The sequence below is a fragment of the Oreochromis niloticus genome, linkage group LG20, assembly GCF_001858045.2.
Source record: "Oreochromis niloticus isolate F11D_XX linkage group LG20, O_niloticus_UMD_NMBU, whole genome shotgun sequence".
Taxonomy (NCBI): domain Eukaryota; kingdom Metazoa; phylum Chordata; class Actinopteri; order Cichliformes; family Cichlidae; genus Oreochromis; species Oreochromis niloticus.
Window position 1 is genome coordinate 5,713,401 of NC_031984.2, and position 17,074 is coordinate 5,730,474.

The following is a 17,074-nucleotide window of genomic DNA, read 5'->3' on the forward strand; positions in this document are numbered from 1 at the left end:
GGAGACCCGACCACATGTTCACACTTTTCAGTAGTGATGGCCCGCTTGAAGCTGACGCTCCGGAGCGTGTGTCGAAAAAAACAACACACTGGTTCAGAACCAGTGTCGAGGCTTGCTTCGTTTGGCAAAAGTCACGTGACCAGTGACGTCCGAAGCTTCATTACGCACGTAATTGCTTCGGTACCTGATTCAAATGGAACGAAGTGAATCATTTGCGGGATTTGTGGAGTGTTTTGATGGTGGCAGATAGCGAACCACTGATCATTCTACTGAGAGATTTGGTTCTGTCGTGTGGGAGTATTTTGAGTTGATTCTGGTCGGTGGGTTGTCCAGCTTTGTGTTCTGGCTGTTTGCTTTTGTTTTGTGCATGTTTATTTCATCTGAAAACGGGAAAAACTTAAAATGTCAAAAATCTGCTTTTCATAATATAAATATCATTAAATAACTTTAGAAAAACTTCCATTTGACTCGTAACATTTAATGTTATACAAAGATATATTTTATTTAAAAAAATAATCTTAAAATGTTAGTCTACAAAATGTGCAGCAATTTAATTTATTTATTCTCTTTAGCTGATACACTGTAAAACCTAATAAGTTCACAGAACTCAAAAATTGTTGTGTAACAGATTACACAACAATTTTTTAGTGATGTTTTTAAAAGTTTTAAGTTTAACTAAAATAAAAATTACAGTTGCAGTTGCCTTAAATTACCTCAATGTTAACTTATAAATGTTGATATTCCTCAACTTATAATTGGGGAGTAATAAACTCAAAATGTTCAATATTTTTCAACTTAATTAAGGTGGAAAATACACTCAAAATATTTTACATATTGCAACTCATACGATGTGGGAAATAAACTCAAACTTTTTCATATTTTCTAACTTATAATATGGGAAATAACACTTAAAATCTAATAAATATTTTTAAAATACTGTGGGAAATACATTTACGAATAATTCTAAACTGTTTGCCCAGTAAATTATAATCAGCTAAAAGTGTTAGAAAACATGAAAGTAACAACACTAACAATTTAACAACTTTTTTTATTAAACACAATGTGCTTTTAAAAAGGCACGGATAACGGAGCTCACTCATAAAAAGTGCTTCATAAATAAAACAAAAGAAAGACTCCAAGGGTCTCCATCTCAATTCTAAAATTAAATAACATTTTCAGTATTAACAGCAATTGCAGCTATTAGAACATTGAGGCATTTAACACTTACTGTACCTTGACAGCTGCAGCTCACTTATTTTAAAAATACATAAAAAAATGTACTGGTTTCCACTGCTGTACTTCATAGGTAACAAACATCAAGGCAGTGCATTAAGGTATTAGGCAACAGAACGTTAAACATGAATAGTCCACGAAATGAGCAGTCATTCACTTTAAATTTAAAGTAGAAGAGCCAAATGATTAGGAAAAAAAAAAAAGCTTCCTCAATACGCAGCTCAACAAGTAGTCCATTCTGAGTGATTCACTCATTGAACAAATCATTCTTCAGCATCAGTAGACGCCCTTTCAGTGGTTTGTTGTCCTCAAGGCACATCACAACCTTCTGGATAAATGTGAATGTAAGCTCAAGTTTCTTTGGGTATTGTAGGTCTAGTGCATAGATGTACCCAAAGAGCAGGAGAAATGAGTCAGCCAGATTTGTGGGACCATTCACAAGTATTTCATCCTCAACGACAATGCAGATGCTTTCGGGACTGAAGAGGGCCGAATCAGTAGTGTCACCCGTGACAACTGTCAGCAGAGCCACAGGAGTGTCAGTGAGGTCTGGACCATCTGCTGACTGCAAAACACAAATAATACAAGAATGAGTTCAGCCCCTCAAGGACACAAATCATGCTATTGATTAGAGGTGTGAATCTTCATAAGTCGCACGTTTCTTTTAGGATTATAATGTCAACGATTTAATTTGATACATCATGATGCATTAGAATAATCTTAATTTGGGTTTGGTTTCAAAACATATGTTTAAATAAATGTTTTCAATAATAAATATATGTCAAGATATTTGTTTTTGTTATTTACCAAACATTTCTCTGACCACAACATGGCACCTCCAAAAAAATAGAACACTTGAATTTTAGAAAGGGAGAGAGTTTTTAATCTGTGGATTTGTTTTTGTTTAATAATCTTTCAACTATTTTCATGTTTTCTGGTTTATGCGTAAGAATTTTCTTGCAATCTTATTCAACAACAGTTGATATATGGGAGAAAACAAGTCAGATGAGGACAGTTTTGAACCTCCTTCCTGATATACACCCTGGTTCTCCTTGAGTTCTGAGTGATATATTCGACTGAACAGCTAGGCAAAGGGGTTGATGCTGAGGGCAGTACACTTACATCACAAGTCCTGAATAACGTGGAGGCATCTTCACGCAGGTACACAGGAAGTGCATGAAGGACGAGGACCCATCTTGTATTTACATCACGCTGTTCCTAGATGAACATACAATATCTATTAGAATAGTATTTACACAAATGCAGAGTAAAAACAAAGTGTTGGATAGCCATGTTCTGATTGTCATTGTTATAGATCAGGGGTGTCCAAACTTTTTGTGTAACGGGCTAAAGATGGTAAATTCAGTATTTTGGATAACCGTATTTTTAGTAATACACATTTTAAATTAATAAGTTTCCATTGTAAATACATCAACAACTCACAAAGGAAAAACTTCCAAATGTAAACCAATTTTTACAAAAACTTGTACTTGTAAACAAGTACTTGTAAACAAGTACTTGTTTGGACTTCTTTAAATTGAAGCTGATAAATCTTTTTAACACAACACTTTTTGAAAGGATACATTTTGTCAAGCTGTCCTTCTCCTAAAATGACAACCTTGTATCCATGGCATAATCACTTAATCGTGGGGCACAGTTGAAGCAATTGACACTATGGCTTCTTACAGCTGTGTACAAACCATTTGTTAATGTAATTCTGAATCATGTGAAATGAAAAATTTACCTGAATGTCATAAATTCTCATGAGCTTTGCTAGCTCCTCTGCAATCTTGCCAGTCTTGATGGCCTTGTCTCGGAACAAAGTGATGAGTCTAGGCGTGTGTCTGTCCAGCTCCTTGTAGAATTGAGTGCGCAGGTTAACATTCTTGATTCGGTGGAACTCTGCAACCACCTGTACATGAACAGAAATACACAGAAATGAACAAAGATGAATTAGGAGCAGAAATGTGAATGTATTTTAAAAAGTTCTCAGGTTAGCAAAACCAGAGCAATTCTAGTCAGAACCAAGGCCAAAATAGAAAGTTATTCACCATTCTTTGTAATGTTATCTAAAGGAAATTTAAATAAATAAACTTCTAGAGACTTTGTTTACTGTGAATGGGGAAAAAAAATACGTCACAGAGTGATGTGTTGTCATTTTACATCTGTCATTTGCTTTTTGGTAAATTGTTTGAAAATCTAGACTTTTAAAAACTGGGAGAACAGTAAAGAGACAGACAGACATATATACACACACATCTATCTATCTATCTAATATATATATATATATATATGTATATATGTATATATATATATATATATATATATACATACATATATACATATATACATATATACACACACACAGTGTTGGGGAGTAACGGAATACATGTACCGCCGTTACGTATTCAGAATACAAAATATGAGTAACTGTATTCCGTTACAGTTACCGTTTAAAAAGGTGGTATTCAGAATACAGTTACTTTGTTGAAATAAATGGATTACACGGCGGTACTTCCCTGTTTCATATTGTGGCGGGTCAGGACTGTTTGGGTTTGTTTGACAGCTACGTTCTGTTGTTCCAGGCGGCAGCGTTACGGTTGCCATGGTTACAGGGTGACGCTCTCTCTCTGCGTGTTTCCTGGGTGAGAGAGCGCTTTTTTGTTGTTGTTGTTGTGCTAAGCTAAAAGGCAGAACGCTACAGGCATAGCTCTAAAGCATGTAGCCTGATGGGCAGTGTAGTCCGTGCTGCAGGGAGAATGGACTACCATACCCGTTATGTGTCTGTGAGCGAGGGAGGGAGAGAAAGGAAAAGTCCGAGCTGTCACGGAGCAAAAACGGGAGCTGGAAGCATGTAAATATAATAATAACCACAGCAGCCAAGAAGAGTGCCTGAGGAGCCCATTTGTAAGTAAGCTATTAAGACTCAACTGTACACTGTGTTCGTGTTTTCCTCCGGAAAAAATAAGTTCCGTTGGAACAGCCTTTCAACGCCTCTCTCTGTCTCCCGCAAGCAAAGTTGACCCAGACAACAAAGTAAAGCTAGTTTTCGGCTACCAGCCCGACAGGGAACCGGACGTATTAGCCAGAGGTCCCTTTACTACGTTTCGGAGCCGCGGACCTTCAGTAACAGTAATAAATCTCAGCAATAGGACATTCATGTAGTTGTAAACAGCATGATAATATATTAAGTATTCCAAAGTATTCAGAATACGTTACTCTCATTGAGTAACGTAACGGAATACGTTACAGAATACATATATATATATATATATACACACACATTTTATATTTTATTTTTTTACCTGTGACTCCATAAGTAGGGCTGGCCATCTGTCCACGACGTCTCTCACTAGTGGAGCTCCAACAATTTCTTGGCGACATAGGGCATAGGTTGTGTCCATGAGGACATAGTGAAGGCTAAAGTCCCCATTCAGTCTTGGCTTGAACCTCTCTTGAATTATTTCTTTCAGCTCCTCCACTGACTTTGGTCGCTCAAGTAGAGTAAGTTTCAGGGCGGTGTCTCGTTCAACATACACATGCAGCACATGCTTCTGGGCAGCAGCCATCTTTTGGTTCCTGGAAAAAAAAAAGAAAAAAAAAAACACATTAATTTTTATGGAGAGTAAAGGTGATACAAACAACGTATACAAGTCCATAGCCTCACTTGAACGATGGGAAGTATGGACAGACACCTGCAGGAGTGAGGCAGTTTATTCATGGACCCACTGCCCAGTCTTGACTTGTAGAGCTCGCTTAGTGGAATACCCCTCTAAACTGTTAAAAGGATTTCGAGATTATCTCACAACCACATATTTGAGACTACGAAAAAATACAAACATGTGTCTAATCATGATAACACACTCATGTTGTTTAGCATTGTTCGTTTCATGCTAGCACACACACACATAGCTCTACAGCGTAAACTACTGACTGTGTAACGCAGACACTTATTGAAATAAGTATACTCACAATACGCACGTGCATTACCGGCGAATACGACAACCGGTAGAAACGGACAGTAGAAAGTTTTAGTAGAAAGTTCAAACACATGGAGCTAGAACTGCCACCGTCAACTTCCCGGGCAAGAATACAATGCATTATGGGAAATGTTGTCCCCCACGGAAAACCGCCAAAACGTTACACCGTTGTAATTTGAAATAACATTACGTATTTGTCACATTCGAAAACTTCTAAAATTACAATTACTTGGATTCGAATTTATTTATAACAAACATTCACTGTGCACAAAGTACGAATATATTTCCAGTAAAAAATAAAAAAGACTGTTTATCGAAATTAAATTTAAACATAACAAAAACACGTTAGACTTACCAAATTTAGGGCAGTTGATGAAAAAAATTAAGGTGGTGGTCGTTGTAGGTTGAAGTTGGGGACTCTTAATCCACACGGGCAGGCCAAATCTTCCCCGCATCAAGGTAAATTCAAGATGGCTGACTCAGCTTTCCTGAGGGAGCAACAAGACTCCACCCACCAGAACGTCACTAATATATGCTTCTTAAACTTTTTGAGCGTTCCAAACAAATTAGCTAAAAAATATTGAGCCCTATTCAATTAAAGTTGCATAAAAGCCAACAGAGCTCAATACTTTATAGTTTGCTCAACTACAAAACGACATTTGAGTGTTATGAGCTTATTAGTTATGAGCTAGAACAACTGTTAGGGATTACAGTGTAGTTTGTGCAGCCATAACTGCATCTCTACCAGTTTTTCTGCACTCCAGCCTCTTCTGTGCCATGTGAAGGGATTTTCCTTAAGGCAGGAGAAATTATCTCCACGAAAAGGAACAGATTCAGCCATCGCACAGTGGAACAAATTCTCTTCTCAAATAAAAATGAAAAAGGGTTACGTTAAATGCATCATGGTTTTAATTTGAAAGTTCATAAGCATTTCCCTTTCCATTTCATAATCAATTCTACCCCCAGGTCAAAAATATGTATAGGAAATTTTCCCTAATATAATATTATTTATAAATATACCCGTCTAGCGATTAATTGCACACTCATAAAAATGAGTCATTGGATGAACTCAATTGGATTGATGGCAGGTTTTCCACGTAATACATATATTTTGGTTCAACCAAATCTACATACATCATGACAATTTAATTAAACTGAGTCAGTCGAACACAATTTTTTAAATAAGTTCAAAAGGAAGAAAATTACATTAATAAGATGTGAAAGGTTTTGGTTGGTTCAACTCAATACAATGTCATTTGAGCTAGATTGTCTTCGCATTAAAATGATTTTTTTTAAGTTCAACTAACTATTGAATTATTGAAAAAATAACAAAATGAATTTGTTTTTTCAACTCAATTTTAATCACTTGAATTAACAGCAGAAACAGAATATTTTGTGAATAAACATACATGTCACATGGTCAAATTAACCTTAACAAAATCAAAGTGCTAACAAAAAAGTGCTGTCTTACATTTGAAATGAATATTAAATCTGAAGAGGACACACCTTTGTATTACTAGGCAAGACTGAAAACAAATCTGTCCCCTCAGTATAAAAGAAAATGTATGTTCTTGCTTTTTCAAACTGCAATTTGTAAAATCAGATTTCACTTAATAATCATTGTATACATTTACAGTGACACTTGCAGGTAGCTTTTCAGCAAATCCGCAGTGATAACCTACTAAACATTACAATTCACACCATTGTACACTGAAAAAAAGGGATTGGCCAGCTCTTGGATTTATGTAAGCATCTTGCGTGTATTTAACACAATTGCCTCATGCTTTAACGTTAAGTGTAACTATATAGTGTAGAAACTACATGATATGCAGAGATGCTAGATTAAATTGTTCATATCATGTTCGAGTGAAGTAAGTTAACTTTCAGTCTCGTACGCTTTGGATCGTGGTTTCAGGAAGGCATCCATCTCAGTCAAGTCGAACAGCCGCCTCTACTTTTTTTGGTATACCGAAAAAAGTAAATTGGGTGGTTGTTACATTAAAAAAAGTCTAACTTGTAATTTAAACACAATAATTTCATGTTTCTATGAACGTAATTAAATCATGAAGGATCTGTACGAAATTCAGCAACTTAATTTGTTCTTGTTGAGATGACCTGATACAATCTAGTAAGAATGGTTAGTTGCTGATCTCATGAAATTCACAAGATCACACGAGATGTCAAACTGCAGGAAAATCACTGGGGTTATAAGAGGCAGACAACTACACACACACCACGTGTATGCTATTGCTATTTATTGTGGATTAACCTGTGTGGAATTACAGGGATTATTTTACATAACCATCATCTTTATCATTGCATTAATTATCATTTTATTCAAGTGTTTATTGAAGTTGCTGGCATTATGTTATAATTTGTATTACAGGGGTTATCATAATCAAATATTAACATATTTATTACAGGTGCAGTTATAACCACTTTAAATCGTTGAGTTAAATCTATAATCTTAAAAGCTTATATGCTGAGTATTTTGTTACAGTAAAATAGTGGCTGAGCAAAGGCCTGAATGTAGTCAGCTTCTTGTTGCATTTGAGTTTGCCTAGCAACAGGTGACGCAAAGAGGAGGACAAGTCCATGGGGACCTCACCACCATATTTGGATGGATGCCAGAAAGGGGAACTCCTGTCTCTGCAGTTATCTCTTAAGATTGATCAGTGTCTGTAGAAGAGCCAAATAATGTTCTGTACATGCAAATTATGTGCTTGTAAACGCATGAGGGGGCGTCATAATACCCTGATGTTATAAAAGCAATCTGAAGTGTATTTTTGGTTGGGGATTTACAACTGATGGTTTCCAGTTTACATCTCCCCACGCTGCGTGTATTCATTAAAATCAATTGTTTGAACGGCCTTTTCTGGACTATCATTGTTTTACTCTCGTCCTCAATTTCGGACCCTTAACATTTGGTGCATTGGCCTGGGTTGAGGGGAGAGACACTTGGAGATTGAGACTGAGAGGGTCCAAGGTGCTCAAACAGGCAGACACGAGTCAGTGGTCGAAGTGAGTGGACATAAGCCGGCTTATTGAAAGGTAAGGCACTACCTGTTGAATTATTTCCAAACAGTGCTGAATTGGTTCTGACAAAATTAAAAGTCTACTCACTGAAATTACTGTTAAATGTCTGTTTTGATTTTGGTGAAAATCTCATGAGAATTGAAGTTGAAGTAATGATAATGGAACGTTAAGTAACAGTACTGATTAAAGGAAAAGCAGTTGGACTGCTAAAGAGAATTTAGAATAATAGGTAATTGGGCGTTTTGGGGTTTACACTTCCAATTGGTTATAAGGTTGGACCTGCGTCGGTCATACACTTGTTCTGAGGTGTTGATTGTTGTTTCAAAGTATTACAAATTTCTGTAGAACGGCAGTTGGACTGCTAAGAAGCGCATTTTCTCGGAGTTAACGCTCCGTCCTGGATGACGACGGTTATCCTTGACCTATCGTGAATAGGGTTAGTACGGTTGGTGACCGGGGAGGACTTGGGAATCTCCAAAATAACTAGTGGTTGGACCACTTGACCGTTTGGAACGGTATTTGCGCTTTTTTGGGTAGTAAAGCTTGGAGCTTGGGCGTTGGACGCTTTTAAATTGAGTTAGGGATTTTAGAGATTAGACCAGAGACAGGTTGGACCTGATACTGGGTAATTGACAATAAAAAACTTGGAGTTTGTCCCTTGGAGGGTTAACTTAAAATTGTCTAAATTGTCTAGGTTTTAACAGGCCTAATACTGCAGTTGTAATTATAAAGACGTCTGTGTGAATATATTAAGAGACTTGTCTGAGTCTGTGAGTCAGGCTGGTATTATTTTTAGACTGTGTGTGTGTGTGTGAAAATGCAAATAAGGCAGCTGCAAGGTCTCTAGAGTTTTAGGAAGTTTAGATAGAGACCGTACACTTTGCTGAATGGCTGTGTTTAAGACGCTTATTACAATATTGTAAGTAAAGTTTTTATTTCTTGCCATGACTGTATGACTGTTTGCTGGGTTTTAAGATGGGACATATAAAATGCTGATACTTATGACCGTTATTTGGGGTCTGAAGACTGAAATTGACTTTGAACTAATTTCATTAATAAAGATGTCTGTGAGTGATGTCTCTTTTGGTGTGTTCAAGTAAGATGTTCTAGGATTTCTAGATGGGTTTCGTTTCAGTTTGAGATAATATACACAGTTACAGTTGGGGTTTCTAATGCATTGTTGACTTTGAGTGATACATATAGGTGTAAGTTGTTTGATGTTTGTTGGGCAAAGGAGAACTTTAGAAGACTGTGAGTGGTTTTTCCTTTAGTCCGATGATATATAAGTAGTTAGATTTGACAGACTTGTTTACATTTTGGCTTTATGTTAATATAGGTTGCAACGGGCACAGAGGAAACACAGTACAACATCTTAAGGGTTTAAAATAATAGATAAATGAATGAAGTTTCTTAAGGGTTTTTGTGTGTGTTTTTAGGGATAGTTTTTTGTGGGTTTTTAGGGGGAGTGTGTGTTGGTGGTGTTTGTGTGTGTCAAACGGGAGATAACATGTAAACAGAGGAATTAGAGACTAGAATGTCCTAGAAGGCAATAAAATGCAAATTAAGAAGCTGTGAACTGCTTAAACCACAGTTGGTTTCACAAGTACTGCTGCAAACATTGTTGAATGCGTGTGTTTAAGACGCCATTTATGTTTATTAGAGGGTTATAAATAAAGTTTTGAGTTGCTGTAGTGGATGTATAGTAAGTGACTGAATTCTGATAGATGTATATATTCTGAGCCATGAATGGTGGTGTGTTTTATTTTTCAGTTATGTGTGTGTGGTGAGAAGTTGTGTGTGAGACGATGAGAGGTTTCAGTCTTCTTTTTTCTTTTTTTGACTTGCTCTTTCTGATCATGGAAGGCATGTCCAAGATACTCGTATGAAAGCGTATTTTGAGTGATTTTAACTGTGTGAATGCTGTCAGTATTTGATTTGAATGTCTCTGAATGATTTGTCTGAGTGAGTGAAAAAGGGAGAAGTTTGAGAGAAAAGGCAGTGGGTGTGAGATGATTATGAAAGTATTGTGCGAATGATGTGACAAAAACTGACAAAAATGCAAAAACTTAGTATATTTAAAAGTGTGTGTGTGAGAAGAGGGTGTATTGTTTTTAGACCAAGACCTAGTAAAACTAAAAGAGGGTTTGTAGACTGTAAATATGAAAAAACAAGTGTTTGATTAATTTGTAGAAACAGGAAAGAGAAACAGGAAATACTGTGCTCCTGTGTGTGTAAGAGGAAGGTGTGTGTGTGACTGATGATGTCAGGGGAGCACCCAGAGAAATAGACAGAGTTAAATTCTAAGAAGATGAAGCAAATCGAGGTTTTAAGATAAAAAAATGAATATAATACTAATTGTATGCTCTAGTGTGTCAATACAGGTGGGCGTCTCTCAACGTTGGAACCTTGAGTTCAGCAGCAGAAAAGTAGATTAAAAGAATTGGGAGAATAAGCCAGTTTTTGGCTCGAAATTGTGCGGCTGGATCTCTCACTTTGTCCCTGAAGCGGAGAAGAAGTTCAAAGGACAGTTAATCGCCTGATGAAGACCGATAGAACATCGTGGACTTGAATACAGCAGGCAAACGACAGTGCCACTGATCCATTAACACTGATGACGACTGACGACCAGCAGCAGCATGTAAGAGTAATGCAACATGTACTGTGAAAATACAGGCTGGGCAGTTGAACAGTGGGATAAAGAATTGTGGAAGAGCACTGGACATTGAGTGATATTTTGCCATGCTGGGACTTAATCTGAAAGAAAGACTGTAAAGAAACAGAGAAGAAGACAGCAGCTGAGTTGAGACTGTGTTTGCTTTCAAGGACAAAAACGTACAAAAAAATTCTGCCTCAAGCCTTGAAATCATAGCTTTCCTACATTCGTTAAGTCTGGATTGGTGGCATGGTGGTTAGTGTTGTTGCTCCACAGTAAGAAGAACCTGGGTTCAAATCCACAATCTGGCTAGTTTGCACTGGTTTCTCTCTGGGTATTCTGGTTTCTTCCCACAGTTAAAAGTCATGCAGTTGTTAGAGTTAGGTTAATTGGTGATGCTAAATTACCTGTCAATGTAAGTGCAAATGGTTGTTTGTGATAGACTTGTGAGTTGTCCAGGGTGTACCCTGTTTCATAACCTATCACTTCAGGGTTTTTTCCCAGCCCCCCTACAACCAGGATAAAGACTGGAGGATGGTAGTTGTTGTAGATCCATTCAATTTTTATGTTAACCAGACTCTAGACTTTGTTGAACATTATGTAATATGAAGGCAACATGTAGTATTTAAGTGACCAAGTAGTATTGGGGTAAAAGTTATTGAATAGTGTTGAAATAACATGACAAAATTGTGAAGGATTAAAATATTCCAAGAGCTCAACTTACTTCATCTAAACATGTTTCAATCGCGTTTTATGAACTCAAAATGCACATGTTTATTGAATATGAAAAAGTTGTGTTGATTGAACTCAATTGTTTAAGTTTCTGCCAAAGCAAAACATTTGTGTGCAACCAATGTCCACTATTGAATCAAGTAAATCCAACATGGCCTTTTTTTCAGTGTATGCCAGTCACTGAACATTTTAAACAACCCAACAATACTTGAATACAAAAATAATGTATATATAAAAGGTTTTCATTAAGAACATTTTTGTGTTACCAAAGCAGATGTATTTTAATTTAAAAAAAAATCTCAACTTTACTTCTCTAAAACCAATGACATTCAAACTTTTACAAGCTTATAAAAACGGGAACACCAACTTTAAAAACACTGGAAGACACCAAAGTTGTCCACATTTCTTTTGTGTCTTTGAAAATCCCAAAAGCAATTAAAAAGAAAATGCTGGTTACAACCATTAAACTTTTTTTGAGCTAAATTCCCACAGTCCTTTTATCCATCTATATTACAGTTTTTTCTGAATGCTTAAACCCTAACTGTGATTCTTATAGCACAATTTCTAAAACTATTAATACTTATAGCAAAACCACTCACTGAGTTTGCAAAACTAAAAGCACAAACACTGCTTTGCACTCAGTTTGCCATTTTGTAACACACACTTTGCAAAACTGTAGGCACAATTCACTGCTTACACTCAATTACCAAATTTCCAACACACTCCTAGCAAAACTATACACATTTATGGCCATTATTTATGCTATTTTGCCAACCGTCTGGCACACTGTCACATGTGAAAACTTTTTTAGATAATTAGTTCACTTTGCAATCAGCCTAAGCACTATAATACAGGTAAGCTCTGTGTGTGGAGTACAGTGGAGGGAGCAGGAAGAGTGAGAAGTAGAGGAGGCCGAGGAACAGGACGTGGAGGTGAAGAAGTAGGACGAAGAGGACAACAAGGACAAGGAGGAGCAAGAGGAGGATGAGGAGGGGGGGGGGAGGAGGACGAGGAGGGGGAGAGGAAGGGTAAGAAGAGTAAGAAATAGAATTGCTGATGACATCAGAGCTACAATAGTGGACCATGTAATCAACCATGGAGTGACCCTGGGGGAAGCTGGCCAACGGGTCCAGCCTAACTCGAGCTTCTACACTGTAGCAAGCATCATAAGGACATTTCGAAATCAGAATCGGTTAGTACAGTCACTCTGCACTAAGATCTGTAGCACTGCCATGCTAATGAGAAACACAAAAATACCATAGATGTAAAAATATTTTACAGAATTGCTAGACGACCAGATGCTGGGGCAGAGGAAGCATGTTCACTGCAGACCAAGAAACCCATATAGTCAATATGGTGATTGCAAATAGTCCTGTACTTGGAAATAAACACTTGTGTTTGTTTTGATGTGTGTGAATAAACACCAGTACCAGAAGTTTGGATCCCTCTATGCTTATGGATCTATGACAAAAGTATGAGCTCAAACTGACATGGCCTACCTTGTGCACAGAGAAAGCAAAAGTCAGATGTGTTTTGTATTCATACCATCAGTGTGTAGTTGGCGCATTGTGTGCTTAGTAGATGATGGCTTGTGTGTACTGTTTGATACGAAAACACCATTTTTACGAAGGTGTGAAGAGTTAATCTAGCTGTGTTCGCTTTTGCAAGAGAACTACAATGTTTTGATAATTGGGTGACAGGTTTTCTTATTTGTGTGTAGAGTTTTGCAAAAATAGCCAATAGTTACAAAAAATGTGCTTAAGCAATCAGAAAAAACTGTAGTATAGATTAAGGGTTGCATCACTCACAATAAGATGTTCATCTAAGATGTTCAAACAGAAAAGCAGACAAAAATTGAAAACTTCCATTTTTGGTTTTTTTAAAAAAAGGTCACAGTCTGAAAAAAAGAGATAAAAAGGCCAAAATCAACTTTTGTGCTGGAGTCTTGTTTGCCTAAGCAAACATCTTCATTTTCATTTGCTGCATCTTTGCACTGAGCTTTGGGCCATCCAGATTCATTCAAAAATTCTGACAAAACTCCAAAGTGTACTTGTGGTCATTTGGATAGCTCAGATCAAGTGCATAAATCAGTCCAAAGAAGACGATGAATGCCATGATGACACTACCGAGGCTGTTCATAACTGTAGTACCTTCAATGACAACTCCCACATCCTCTGGCTCCTGAATGCCTTCTCTTGTAATGGTGTAAATACCCATGACAGTTGCTGCAGTGGATCTCAACCGTTCATCCTCAGTGGAGGAGGTCTGAAAAACAGAAACAATACCTTGGTTAAGAAATAGGTTGTTTCAGGGCTCTGTCACTTGGAGGGGAACATATTATGCAAAACTCACTCCCAAACTTCACTGGTTCTCCAGTGCCCTCCCCTACTAACCCCACGACTATCATCGGCCTCTCCTTCCAACGCTTCCCCCTGACGCAGCATTTTCTTATAATCTAGGCGGTAGCGAATAATAAATAAAGAAATCATTTCTAATAATAAATAGGTATGGACGTCACGGGAGTGCGTGTTGTGCTGACTGCAGTTACTCTTACGGCCACATGGTTCACTTTTGGTAGCACCCTCAGTAAACTATAAATTGCTGTTAAAGACACCTCAAAACAATAATTTCTACTATAATATGGCATTATATAATAATAAACACAGAATGCCACATTTTTAGATTATAAAAAGAAAACAGTAAGAATGAAGTTAGCCTTAGGAGATCATCTTTCATTGAGCACATGGCGGCTGGCTAGCTGCTATCAAGCTAGCACAAGCTCCGAGTACTTAAAAGTTGGTGGCTACATAATTTGTCCTCTAAAACAAGGCGCTTTTGAAAAGACCTGTCTATTTGGTAAAAAAAAATAGTATTCCAGCATAGAGGAGAATGGTAGCACCACCAAAAGTTCAAAAAACAACTGTTACAAGCTTCTATGATAAATAGCAGTACTCTACATTCAGCTCATAGAGAAATACACAATTGGTTATATGAAAAATTAATATGTTACCTTAGCTGAAGGTGTAGTTTTATCCAAAAAGTACAGAGAGGCCAAGACCAGCTGCATTCATTTAGGTGATCCTGAAAGAGCGCAAAATCTTCGAAGAGCCTGACCGTTGTGTAACTCAATAACTTTGTGTTGTTGTAACAAAGACTGCTTTGAGAGAAAATAATTTAGGTTCATCACACGAATAATAATTGCAGTAACGCTGGATTGCTACATTTGCGTTGAGTGAGATAAAAAAAAATGTTTCAGCTTAAAGAGGGGCTTGAATTTTTTTCTTTGAGTATACAAATGCGCATGTGCAAAAATGTACTCCCCCTACCCCCAGTGCCCCAACAAACTCATTCATTTTGTGTTCAGAATCAGCCTCTGCTGGTTTAGAATAATTTTAAGTTTACACAAAGAAAACCAAATTAATTTGGTATTTTTTAATTACATTTATGAACAACTAACAAAATTTGTATGTGTTCGTTGAAAGGAGGACCTGAATCTGTTTTTTGAGTGCATAAGTACATGGAGGCTGGACCTCACAGCAGAAGCATACTCCATAATGTGCATTATTATACGTATGTTATATGTAACGTGGTATTTTTCAATTATTGTATTTACCAACATCAAGAAGTCACAAGCAAAGAAAGACCACACCACGGTGCATGTTCAAACCAGGAAAGTTTACTGGTCAAAATTATTTATTAAACAAATAAACTACATTTTTAACACCAAAAAATACGCGTTCAAAGCAACACAACAGAAGCCCAATATAACACAGAATTCCGCTCTGTAGAGTGAGCAATCATTATGAAGGAGTTGGTTTTATTTTGTGGATTCAAGCTGCTCTTCATACTTTTGGCCACCAGATGTCACCAGAGAGGACTGTGTTGAAAAGCTTCGAGTAATGAACCGTTTTTCAATACAAGCTTCAGTGCTTCAGAAAGCTTCATTTGGCCATCACTACTTTTCAGTACACTTCTTTATTGCGGCTGTGGACTTAGACACTCGGCTACAGCCTACACCAGGGGTGGGCAATTCCAGGCCCCGAGGGCCGGTGTCCCTGCAGGTTTTAGATCTCACCTTGGGTCAACACACCTGAATCACATGATTAGTTCGTTACCAGGCCTCTGGAGAACATCAGGACATGTTGAGGAGATAATTTAGCCATTTAAATCAGCTGTGTTGGTTCAAGGACACATGTAAAACCTGCAGGGACACCGGCCCTCGGTGCCCACCCCTGGCCTACACACATCATCAACAACAACAGGCCTAGCTCATTCTGTTTTAAGCCGGTGAGGCGTGATTGCGGATGCTGCTCAGGTGCGTCCGCCCCTCCGCAGCCGCGCCACAGCTCGTCAAAAACCGGCTCGCTGCAGCCACTAAGAGTGAATAGTATTAATCTCTCACTAAATTATGTATTTTTCATCTCTGTTCACAAGTTTCTGGATTTCTTTTTTATAAGACAAAGACTGAACTTTATTTTTCCATGTTTGGAAATGTTCACATTTTGTTGAACTTGTTGCTTTTTTGAAGAAGTGGTGCAGACTAATGAAGCAGTCTTGTGACAAAAGTTACAAATAGTTATTTGAAATGAAAGTTGTTTGTTTAAAACTGAAAAATTACTGAAGGATTCATTTTGAATGACTTTATTATCTAAATAAAGTTGCAGCTAGGCTTGTCTGTCATTGTTTTGTTTAGATGGGGCGTGAAAATATTTCTTCCTGCCATGTGGGGAATGATGTAAGAAGTCTGAGAACCACTGGGTTAAAGTGAGATTTAGCAGGTGGGGAACCCTAAAACTGGTTGTAATGGCTCAGTGTGAGGAAATTAATCATAACTTACAATAATTGCTATTTAGAGCTTCAGTAGATTTTCTTAGTGTACAGGCTGTGATCAGCTGACCTGCTGCTCTTTGTGAATGTACACAACTTAATTCAAACAGATGTCAAGGGATATTTCACGAGTTGTCCTGGCTGGTTTCCATCCTCTACACTGTTTATGCTGTCTGTTTTTCTAGATGGTATATAGTCGGTATGAAGGTGGAATTCAGTGAATGAATCTCAGCATCATGAGCTTAACTTCAGATTCATCTCTGCTAAATTTGATGTGAAACCACAGCCACTGTGCAACAGTCACACACTGTTTTTTACTTTAAGTCCATCACAGTACAGATCCTGCACTAACCTACAGAGGATTTTACTGCAGCCTTTAAACAACACAGTTAATCTACCTCAGTTCGTTTAGCAGCATGTTTCTTAATATGAAAAAAATCATACTGTCACATGTATACAGACCCAACATCTGATTTTAAAACATGAGGACTTACATGTAAGCTTTAAATGAGGAGTCCTTACCTTTAAATCTAACCTCTCTTCTTCCTCACCTGTCCTGTCTTTCTTATTTTTCTCCATCTCTGAGTGAAGTTAGCTCTCTTTTGTTTCTCTC

The 17,074-nt window shown here is 37.4% G+C and overlaps 2 long non-coding RNA genes across 11 annotated transcripts in view; both read right to left on the reverse strand.

Annotated features, from left to right (window-relative positions):
* LOC106097464 (uncharacterized) overlaps nucleotides 1–17,074 on the reverse strand; it is an 84,283-nt gene that overhangs the window by 33,641 nt on the left and 33,568 nt on the right. The gene's annotated exons all lie outside the window — the stretch shown is intronic.
* Nucleotides 1,217–5,926, reverse strand: LOC102081573 (uncharacterized). 10 transcript variants are annotated; one of them, XR_002057564.2, is made up of 6 exons: nucleotides 5,569–5,926; nucleotides 4,929–5,005; nucleotides 4,539–4,812; nucleotides 2,978–3,145; nucleotides 2,356–2,451; nucleotides 1,217–1,798 (listed from the first exon to the last, which is right to left on the reverse strand). It is a non-coding gene; the product is annotated as an uncharacterized LOC102081573 (long non-coding RNA). The 10 variants fall into 10 exon arrangements; XR_003215441.1 differs by having other exon boundaries at nucleotides 4,901–5,005; XR_002057566.2 differs by having other exon boundaries at nucleotides 4,929–5,010.